Source organism: Typopeltis vanoorti, chromosome 25 (genome assembly GCF_054136105.1).
Source record: "Typopeltis vanoorti isolate ZY-2024b chromosome 25, IOZ_Tvanoo_1.0, whole genome shotgun sequence".
NCBI lineage: Eukaryota > Metazoa > Arthropoda > Arachnida > Uropygi > Thelyphonidae > Typopeltis > Typopeltis vanoorti.
Genome location: NC_143573.1, coordinates 68128474 through 68140809, shown reverse-complemented (window position 1 = coordinate 68140809; position 12336 = coordinate 68128474). Strand labels below are relative to the sequence as shown.

General features: G+C 37.8%; 1 protein-coding gene across 1 annotated transcript in view; it reads left to right on the top strand.

Annotated features, from left to right (window-relative positions):
* Positions 1-12336, top strand: part of LOC150092820 (low-density lipoprotein receptor-related protein 4-like) — a 1164745-nt gene that overhangs the window by 1135332 nt on the left and 17077 nt on the right. The window lies entirely within an intron of this gene.

Genomic DNA, 12336 nt, shown 5'->3' with positions numbered 1-12336 from the left:
TTTAGTTTAATATAAACGAAAATGAACACTCAACGTTTCGACCTTCATATCAATGTCATCATCTGGAGCATACTGTAGGATTCTACTGATACTGTGTAGGATTCTATTGATTTTTTTTTTTCAGTAGAATCCTACACCATTATGATTTCAATGCCATTTTTAAACCACCTATAAAATTAAAAAACATATTCAACTCCTCTAAGGATCCTCTCCTCCCATTGGCACATCCTGGAGTTTATTGCATCTACTGCACCTGTAACTTACCTTATATTGGTGAAACTGGAAGTACAATCCCTATACATAAAAAAGAACACAAAAGACACATTAAATATAACAATTTTGGTGAAGCAGGCCTCTCAAATCATGCTCTCAACCCTACACCAAATTGATTGGAAAAGTACCTGCTCTTTACATCATACAAAAACCTGGTATGAAAGAAAATTTAAAGAAGCCTGTGAAATTCTGATTTAACCACCCTAATCTCAACAATAATGGTGGCATAAAAATTCCAAGAATTTGGATGACACATATTCAGCCCTAGTATTTAGCATACTTTAGGACTTTAAGCAATTTTCAGCTTTTATTGAAAACTATTCCATACCAATTAGTTGAAATTTATATGTATAATCACAGTTTTTTTTTTTTTTATATTTTTTATTTATATATATATATATATATATATGTATGAACATGTTGCTCTCCATCCAGCCCAATTTAATTTTGTAACCCAACAGATAATAATAATAAGACTTTAGCTTTGATGTAGTAAAGGTTTTTTATTTTCACCAGAGGTCAGGCAAATAATTGTTGTAATGGTTGGTCAGTAACTTTAGGGAACCATGTAGATTGCAGTTCAGCTTGTTTCTCTGTATATATGTGTTTGCTCCAGATGATGACCTTGATATGAAGGTCAAAACGTCTAGTGTTCATTTTGGTTTATATTAAACTAAAGTTTTGCTCTAACACAGTAGTTTTCTCCATAATTTTCCATAATGTATTCTGATCACTGCAAGCATGAAAGAAAAGAAATAGTTTATTATAGTAATGACTTTACTTTGCTATACATTAATATACTTGTAAACATTGCATATTGCTAGTAAGGAGTGAACAGTACAGTCTCCTGTGGTATGCAATCTGAGAGAGAAAAAAAAAGTTTACATGTTAGATTTATATATATATATATTGATCCCATGTGTGTGTGTGTGTGGTATGAGTGAGGAGTCAGATAGAAGTTTATTGAGTATTATTATTATTTTATTTTATTTTTATTTATTTATTATTATTTTTTTTTTGAAGGGTTGCAGCTGTTTGGAAATACTTCTTGCGATAGGCTGTTCCAGAGATAGATAGATAGAATGAAAGAGGAAGAAGAAGAAAAGAAGGTTCAGTGTGTTTGCAGTTTCACAGTAAAGGAGTGCTTAGCAGCTGCTGCTCTTGTGTTAACAGGTGCAACAGAAAATGGAGGAATGATGGTTGCCAGTTCAGCATAAAAAAAATGCCTATTTTTTGGATGATTTCAGGAAGCTATTGATGTGATGTGTTTGTACCAAGAGAGAGAGAGAGAGAGACTGGAAGTAACTAAGCAGAGAGATCTGCTCTTCTCTGGTGATTTGTGTATTACTGATGGTAAGGAAATGTGAAATGAGGCCTCTTTGTTGAGAGAAGAGAAGCATAAGTGTCTCTGAATCTTTCCATAGCACATGATCAGTGGTGGGTGATGTAAGCTGATAGGTAAACTGTGGATCTTGAATGATGGAATCCATACTGGTGGTTGCTGATTAATCAGTGGACCTCTAGATAGTGGAAAAGTTGGCTATTGATTCCTTTCTCCATTATTTTGGAGAGGATTGAAATGTTGCAATTGACTGGTAGTTTTACAATAGTCTTCTACCTTTTTTTTGGAAGAAGTTGGATATGTGATTGCTCCCACACATTACGATAAGTACAGTAATGTATAATAGATTGTAGAGATGATAACAACAGGTGTTAGCTCTGAAGAACAAGGAGAATTTTTAGTATCCAAGTTATTTAGTAATATTCTGATGTCTTTTTTGTCAAAAAATCTGCAGGAGGCATACAGTGCAAAGATTCCAGTATGGTGGGAGATAATTTCCCTTGGTGTTTTGTGCAGGAGTTTGAGGAAAAGAGTGATGCTTTATCTTTGGGTGAAGTGACAGTGGCACCATCAGGATGAGAGAGAAAGAAGTGGAAGTGCAGGTGAGCAGAAATATTGCATCACAGCCTTATCGAAAGACCAGAAGGCACAGCTTTCATTTGGACAGGAGGCAAGTTTTTCTGCTGTTGACTGTTTTGCATTTGTTGCGTGCTTTGATCTAGGCAGAGTATGAAGCTGGAGTTCTTCATGTAAGCCACCTATAGTAAGTTGAATTTTTTTCTTTGACTGCTTTAATATACATTCTGTTGAACCAGAGCTGAAATGTGGATGAGCATTTTGAACAGAATGGGGAATGAAGGCCTTCATGTGGGTGATGATAATTTCTGTGACTTGTTTGGAGGAGGGGTTAGAATTGGATGAGCTGAAGCAAGAGTTAGACCATGGAAAGGAAGAGTAGAAGTTCTACAGGTCATCTCATTTGGCACATTTGTAATGCCAGAGGATGTGAGGTCTTGAGTGGTTTGAGAATGGGTGTGATGTGATGTGCAAGAGAGGAGACTTGCACATCACATCATTCTACATGAGAGGAGACTTGCACAAGATTGTGGTCTGAGTAGCCAAAAGGGGGGAGCTTGATTAAGAAGAGATCCAGAGTATTGAAAGAATGAAGAGGGTTATCAGGAATTCATATTGGTAAATGAACAATTTGCATTAAGTCATTGCTTATGCAAAAGATTTCTGCCTCTCGTCTATCTTAATCATTGGTGGTAGAAAAGAATAGCCAGTTACAATTATGCATGTTGAAGTCACCTAGGAAGATGACCTCACTATAGCTGAATTGCAGATGGTCGAGTTTCATGGAGAGAAATGTGAAAAAAATCTAAGTAGCTGTAAGAGCTTTGAGAATGGGAAATGCAGCAAATGAATACAGGAAAACCTTGCTTAATGTGATTAATTAATCCATCAATTAATGTGTGCTAAGCAAAATTGCGTTATGAAGCAAAATCTTCATAATGAAAGAAATGTGTGCAGATTGTTCCATTAAAATCAAAAATTACCTCAAAAAATCAAAAGTTCTATGAGGAGCATTCAGAAATTAAGTTTCAGTCGTGCATACCAGTGGCATAAGTGACAGGAATGGAAACACACACACACCTGCAGTGATATCATGGGAATCAAGGAGTATATTATGCACTGTCTGTTCTCAGTTTCTGTTTATAAGTTTGCCAACATGTTATATCAAAAATCCTACCAGTTGTGAAATAAGTCAGTGATAAAACTTTTGAATTCCAAAAATGTTTGCCTGACTGAAATGTATTGGCAAGTTAATGGAGTATATCACAACTGGTAGGATTTTTGATACAATATGTTGGGTTAATAATATAAAGAAAATGCCAAAAGTTGAGGAAATAGGGAGAGGAGGATGGTGAAGAGGTGAATGCATGCAGTTGAAGACCGAACTGACTGACCATCATTAATCACCCAATCTGCTTGACAAGGTGAATGAGAAAATTTGAGAAAACAAAAGATTCACTATTAATGAGTTGAATACATATTTTCCACATGTATTTTATTTTTTACTATATGAAGTTGTCACAGAATACTTACAACATCACAAATTGTGTGCCAGATATGCTCATTAATGATCACAAAATAAAATGCCTCAGGAAATACTATTGCAATGAAGGTGATGAATTTTTGAACCCAAAGACTATGACAGAAGATGAAACCTTGATTTCTTGTGTCACACCAGATACACTCCAGTGTATCTGGTGTCACAATCAGTGCAATAGCAGCATGGTGGGTCTCAAAAGGCAAAGAAATTCGAGCAGAAAATTTCCTCCAGGAAGATCACATGTATCATATTTTGGGACAGATGTGGTCTTTTGCTCATTAAGAAATAACAATACAAACTTATTTTTATTGTGAGACATGGAAATAATTGCAGTAGTCTATTTGAAATGAATTACAAGACCTTTTCAGCTCCGAAGTTGTTTTAATTCACAACACTGCATGACTTCACACTGCTGATCAAACATGTCAACTACCTGAAGTGTTCAACTGGGAAGTCTTCCAACGTTTACCCTGTAGCCGAATTTTCCATCCAGTAACTTCTATCTTTTTCTCTACTTGAAGAAATTTTTTGTAGCTCATTAATTCAACAGTGATATGGCATGAAGACAGCCATGAAGGATTGGACAAAATACTGGTGGCAGTCTACTTCATTGAGCAGATAAAAAAAACTTGTACTGCACAATATGTAGCCAGACATAATATGATCCAGAAGTATCAGAAATAAGGGGGATGATATGGTTTCACTGATTGAATTTATTCATCCCAAAATCATTGGAATAAGTGAAACACGGTTGAATGAAAATGATATCATAACGGGGATAGAAATGGAAGGATAGCGTTCATGAGGATAGAGAAGGCAGGATGGGGAGGGGGTGCTGCTGATGATAGCAGTGAATTAAGTCCACATAAAGTATACATGAAAGAGGGAAATATTGGCAATAGTTATAAGGCACATAACATTGGATGTTGCCTTAGGCCTGGGTATGTGGAGGGTGGTGATGAAGAAATGTATAAACAACTTGGATTAGTGAACAAAGAAAGGGTAATTATTATTGGCAATTTTAATTATGGCAGTATAGATTGGAATGAAGAGTTAACATTTGGAAATATTATTATTATTATTATTATTCAGGCCTCCATGGAGTCAAAAGACTCATCGTGGGAGGTCTTTTCTAAGAAACACAAGTCTATCAAGACTCATCGAAGGAAGTCCCTGCTAGGAAACACTACAAAGTCTATCATACCACTCCTTAAACGCATTGACCGTTCTCGCTCTCACCACTCTATCAGGCAATGCATTCCATGGCTCAACCACCCTCTATGCAAAGAAACCACTCCTCACCCTCTTTCTCAGAGTTTCCTTTCGTAACCTCCAGGGATGGCCCCTGGAAGTTACGAAAAATGGCAGTATATGCCTTGTCATGACTCCTTCCCGCTGTTCAACCAAGCAAAAGAACTCCCCAGTGTCAACCCTGTAACCAACTCTCAACAGTTTAAAAGTCTCAATCATATCACCTCTCCTTCTATCCACCAAACTCTGCAGTCCACACTCCCTCAGCCGATCCTCATAACTAAAATTGTACAGTCCTGAACCCATCTTTGTTATCCTTCTCTGTACCCTTTCCACAGTTAATTTATCCCCTTCAAATCCTAGGACCAGATCTGAGAACAATAGTCTAAGTATGGTCTGATCAGAGTCTTATACAATGGAATGATAACCCTTTTATCTCTGCAGGTCAGTGTCCTTCTCATTATTGCAGCAATCCTCTTTGTTACCTTCACTACCGTTGTAATATGTCCCCTAAATTTCAGGTTTCTATCAATCATCAACCCCAGATCTCTTGTCTCGCCTACTTCCTCCAGTATAACTCCTCCCATAGAGTATGCAGCATCCCATCGATGTTTCCCAAACCTCAAGACGTTACATTTTGCTGCATTAAACTGATAAACCCGATTCATTTGCCCATCTATCTAGCTTATTCAAATCCTCTTGCAGGGTTACCACATCTGCACTATTACTAATAACCGTTCCCAGCTTCGCATCATCCGCAAACAACTGAATATCCCCTTGCAATCCACAGACAATGTCATTGACATAAAGGTTAAACAATATAGGTCCCAGTATTGAGCCCTGTGGAACCCCACTTGTAACCTTCTGCCTCTTTGATATTGCTACACCTTACACAACTCTCTGATACTTATCGGACAGCCAATCCTGAATCCAGTTGACCATCTGACATCCAGACCAATGTGCTGCAACTTTAATATCAGCTTATCATGTGGCACCCTGTCAAATGCCTTTGCTAAGTCTAGGAAAATGGCAGTATATGCCTTTCTCTCATCTAATGTTTGCTAAAACAAGAGTGCCCTTTCACAAATCCATGTTGACTCTCACAGATAACATTACCCTCATCAATATAGTATACGGTCCCTCACTACTTTCTCCAAGATCTTACTAACTACTGATGACACACAAACTGGTCTATAATTAGACACTTCCAGTCTGCTACTGCCCTTATGCAATGGCACTATCTTACCTTCATTCCATTCCATGGGCACCTTTCCCACAGCCATACTTTCACTGAAAAGCCAGGTCAAAGGCACTGTCAGTTCCCTAGCACATTCTCTCAAAACCTCGTGGTGAAATACCATCCAGTCCCACAGCTTTACTGACATCCAGAGTACTCAGTATTTCTAACACACTCTAAACTTCGAACCTGCCCTATCCCTCTATTATTCAAATTGACTCGTCCAGGATGAAATACTGCAATAAAGTGTTCATTGAACAATTGCACTATGTACTCTACATCAATCATTCTATTCCCTTTTTTATCCCACAATGTCATTCTTCCACAGTCATTTCTCCTCCTACTGGCCACATAGCTGAAAAATTCCCTAGGATTTTCCTTGGATCTAAGGGCAAATTTTTTCTCATATTCCAGTTTTGCCATCCTTACCATACTAGTCACTCTCCTGGCCTGTGTCTTATATTCTTCATGATCTTCTCTTCACCTGTCTCCTTATATCTCTTCCATATAGGGTTGCCACCTGTCCCGAATTTTAAGAAAATTTTCAGGATCCCGAATTACACCTAAGCGGGACAACTTATTTATTTAAAACACAAATATTATTAAATGGGGTGCTTAAGGGTCAAAGCTGTATAACTGAGAGGAGACCTCCACGTAGCCTTTAAAGGAATGACCAGAGAACCGACCAGGGCTTCTGACCTAATGTCCAATCCTCATCTTCTCATGGTGCACCCTGTTGGGTATCTACTTGGATACTGAACGAACGAGGATGGGCTGGCAATTTGGGATTTAGCCAACCAAATTGTATTCTTATTGGTTAAACCAAAATAAAAAATGATGGTACAACATGACAAAATTTCATGCCGGCTGGGGCGTCGCCCGGTTAAACAAGGCCCCCGTTGTTTTTGACAGGGAACCAGGATGAACAGCGAAAAGTCAGTTACTGGAACAAATCTGAAAACAAACCCCAACTCAACATCACCAGAGTTAAAGATCGGTACTATCAACGTAAGAAGCCTGAATAGCAAAGAAATGGAGCTAGCTGAGGAATTAGATAAGTACCAGATCGACATAATAGGGGTGACTGAAACAAAAAAGACCAAAACTGGTGAGATCTTTCTGAGCAATAAATACAAAATGTTATATTCAGGCAATGACAATCAAGGAAAATAAGGAGTAGCCATAGTATTCAACACAAAATACGAGGCTAATCTTCTTGAATGGCAGTCAGTCTCAAGTAGAGTAATGTGGGCAAATATGAGAATGGGGAACTGGACAATGAGACTTATTTGTGCCTATGGTCCCACAGAAGGTTCTAATAAGGTAGAAGTGGGGGAATTTTTTGAGGCTTTAGAAAAAGCAACTGACACTATGAAAAAGGAAAAGTTGGTCCTTGTTAGGGATCTAAATAGCAGAGTAGAAAATGATTGTGAGACATACAAAAATATTTTGGGAAAATTTGGAGAAAAGAGAAAAGCTAATAATAATGGCAAATATTTGTTGGATTTCTGCTCAAGACATGGACTGGTTATTACTAACACCATGTTCCAACATAAAAATGTGCACAAATTTACATGGAGAGAAGAGGCAAGGAAAAAGAAAAGTCTCATTGACTATGTTATTGTTGATAGTGATGTTTTCTCCCTGGTGCAGGACACCAGAGTGTACAGAGGATTTGAAATTGGAAGTGATCACTATTTAGTCCGGAGCAGGATAAAATTGAATTTCATATTGAAAAGAATAACATGTAAGAAAGTTTTAAAGTGAATAAAAGTTGAGCAGCTCTCAGATGTGAACTGTAGACTAAAATACACAAAGATTATTGAAGAAAAAATGAAAGAGTTTGAGAACAGGAATCAAACCTTGGAGATTCGGTGGCACGCCTTGAAGAAAACCCTGATTGATTCAGCTAGAGAGGCATGTGGTGAAGTTGTCTGCAAGGATAGAAAAATTAGAACTCCATGGTAGACACAGAAAGTCAAAGAGGCAGTGAAGGAAAAGAAGAAAGCATATCAAAAGTTCCTGGCAAATAAGTCAGCTTGTGCTCTTAGAGAATATAGAGACAAATGCAAGAATGCTAAACACTGTGTAAAACTAGCTAAACAAAAGTCATGGGAAGACTTTGGCAAGAATATAGAAAATAAATATCAAGAAGGTGGCAAAATATTCTGGAGGTTGTTGAAGAAGCTTAGGAATGGAGGAAAGAGTGCTGTAAAAGGAAACTGCTGTGAAAGGAAAAAAGGTGATATGAAAATGGGAGAAAAAGATATCCTTGAAGTATGGAGTAATTACTTTGAAAAACTGCTAAATGAAACAAGCAGTGATGACAGCATAGTGATAAAAAACACTGACCAGGCATGCAGTCAGGAATACATATCCATACTTGAAGTAGAAAAAGCCACCAGAGGCTTGAAATGTGGAAAGGCAGCAGGAGTAGATGATATTCGACCAGAAATGCTATAGTATGGTGGTATAAAAGTCTTACAGTGGCTGCACTGCATAGTTCAGAAAGCCTGAACAAGGAACGAATTCCCGATGATTGGAGTAGAGCTCTCATAGTACCCATATATAAAAAGGGAAATGAGAATTACAGAGGTATTTCCCTACTGAGTGTTCCTGGCAAGATCTATGCAAGTATACTTGAGAAACGGTTGAGAAGAATTGTGGAAGAAAAGCTTGGTGAAGAACAAGCTGGATTCAGGCCAAATAGAGGCTGTAAGGATCAGATCTTCACTTTACGACAAATAGTCGAGAAAGCATGGGAATATAACAAAGATCTGTATTTAAGTTTTGTCGATCTGGAAAAGGCATATGACAAGGTGCCAAGAGAGAAGCTATTCAATACACTACAGTTATATGGTCTCAATGGGGCATTATATCAAGCAATATTTAGTCTTTATTTGAATTGTAAGTCAGCAGTTAGAATTGAAGGAAGTACAGGAAGATGGTTTAATGGTAAATCTGGTGTGAGACAAGGATGTACATTATCCCCTCTGTTATTCATTATCTATATGGATCACATTATGAAGGAAAGTGGTATTAAACATGATGTCAAAATTGGAGATGTTAATGTCAGCTCTTTGCTTTATGTGGACGATGGTATACTTCTAAATAAATCCGCTACAAATCGGCAAGATTCCCTGACTAAATTGAATAACTGTTGTAGTAGACATGGTATGAAGGTCAGCAATAAAAAGACAAAGACAATGAAAATAGGCAGAATTGTTGAAAATGTCAACTGTGTTGTGAATGGAGAATCTGTGGAACAAGTAAAACATTAAAGCTACTTAGGCACGATTTTTAGTGAAGATGGTAAATTAAATATAGAAATAGACAACAGAATCAGCAAAGCTGGTATGGTGGGAAGTCAATTGAATAAATTCATATGGAATAAGAGAGAAATTAGTCAGAACACTAAATTAGCTGTATACAAGACAGTGTTCAAGCCTGTTTTAACTTATGGATATGAGAGCTGGGTCAGAAGTAAAACACTTGACCAAAGGCTAGAGACCTCAAATATGAGAGTCATGAGAAAGATTATAAGCCTGAACAGATGGCATTAATGGCAATATCATATTAAAAACGAGGATATTAGGAAAGAACTTGACATTGTCAGCATCCAGGAATGCGTTAGCAGAGCTAATCTCAGTTGGTATGGTCATTTAAACAGAATGGACGAAGAAAGATTAGCAACACAAGTGTTCTCTGCCAGGTTGGCAGCAAAATGACCCAGAGGAAGACCAAGATATAGGTGGATTGATACGGTACTGAGTGCCTTAGACGATAGAAATATAAGATCTGATAATGTTGGAGTCTTGACAAGTAACAGACTGATTTGGAGGAAAATTGTGGATAGGAAGTTAGTAAAGATGTTATTTTTTTTTTTCATGTAATACTATCATATCCTGTACACCCCTTGAGGGTAAATGCAGGAATTTGATGATGATGATGATGATGACGATATTATTAAATCACTAATACTGGTACCAATGTATTCAATCTTTTAATTTTTTTATAAGGTTAGAATTACATATTCAACTTTGGCTTTTTCATTTTATACATTTAGAGGAGAGGAAGACTTTCATATTTGATGAGTGTGTCCCTCTTTGGACTTACCAAAAGGTGGCAACCCTATTTCCATAGCCTCTTTTTCGCATGCAGTTCCTGTTTAATATTATTTGTCATCCACTTTACTCCAAATTTTGTCCTCTTCTTCACTCGTGGAATACAGCTTTCCATTGCTGCTAACAAATATTCCTTCACAATTTCCCAAGCACTAATGATATCCCGGCCTTCCAATTCCTCCCTACACGCACCTTCTCCAAGTTGACATCTAAGACTATTATAATCACCTGCTTTATAATTCCACATAAGTTCCCGTCTCTTTGATACTCCTGCAGGTCTGTTCATTTTCCAAGTCAAAACCATATGGTCTTTGGTGGTCAACTGGTGGGAGAGATGTCATCTCAGTTATTATCAACTCTTCTGATGCTATAACCAAATCCAAAACTCTTGAATCTCTTGTTCCCTCTGTTACATGTTGCATAAGACATTTGTCCCTCAAGAATTCTAGAAATTCCATTCCCTTATTGCTATATGCATCTTCCTCTCCCCAATTTATACTACTGTAGTTAAAATCTCCCATAACAATCATTCTTCTTGCACTTGCCACACTCAACTGTCTCAACATCTCCTGGTCCCCACCCTCTGTGCTCCTTGGTCTGTAGCAACACCCCACTAAATATCCTGTCTTGCCCACCTCCACCTCACACAAGATGACCTCTTGTGCTACCTCCTATCCCATTCTATGCAAAATCTCTTCCATGTCAACCTGATAATAACCCCTGATTATCTTATATGTCTCAATTATATCCCCCCCCCCACTTCATCCTATTCACAAGGTTTGAAACTTACATTATCTCAATCTGTTCTCGTACTCCACATCCCAAAGACCACTTACCACCTTTGTGAATCTTCGCAGTACCCTTTCCAACATATCCTCGTCACAATGAAAACTCGGTGACTAAATCTGTGCACAGTAACCCATATGAGGCCTGATCGTGGCCGTTTACAATGACATCATAACCTCTCTATGTCAGGGTCCTCTACATTATTGCCATTATCCGATGTGATGTCTTCACAATCTGGGATGTGGACAACAGGTCCTTGTCCACATCTTAGATCTCTGATCTCCTCTACTTCCTTTAAAGTTTCACCACCAAGTGTATTTTGAATTTCATCATTGCTTAGCAAATTTCAAAACCTTACACTTTGCAACATTGACATGATCGTTTCACTTACCTGTCCATTCATGCAATCTATTCACGTCCTCCTGCTAGGCCATAACATCTACTTAACTCTGCGTTGCTCTCCCCAATTTTGCATCATATGCAAACAGATGCATATCACTAGTTAAACCCATCCCGGTATCATTAATATACAAATTGAACAACAATGGTCCCAAAACTGACTCCTGCGGTGCACCACTAGTGACCTTCCTCTTTCAAGATACTGTATCCCCATATACAACATTCTGATATATCTGATAGCCAGTCGCTAATCCAACTCAGAAATTTGTTATCTAATCCCATCCGTTTCAATTTATTTAACAGCGTGTCATGTGGCAGTCTATATAAAGCTTTTGCAAAATCCAATTATTGCTATAGTACATAAGTAAGTTAGTAAAACATGATCTCCCTTTAACAGACCCATGATGATAACCACAGAGAATACTGCTGCTATCAACTCATTTCTGTATCCTACTACTTGCCAATCTCAAAAGTACCTTCCCCACAACTCCAAATATATAGATTGGTTTATAATTTGAAGCCACAGCCTTATCACCACCTTTATGCAGTGGAACAATTTTCCCCTCCTTCCATTCCCTTGGAACGTGTGCTGTTGTAAGACTCTTATTAAACATGCATACCAATTCTACTGCCAGTTCCCTGGAATATTCCATTAAGATGTGTGGTGATATGTCATCACATCCTATTGCCTTATTCATCAAGTTTATTATTTCCTCATATGCCTCCTGGTCACTCACAATTAAGCCATCCTCTCCTGTCTCCTCTTCACTTAAGTTCCTCATGATTCCACCCTGATCATGATGAAACA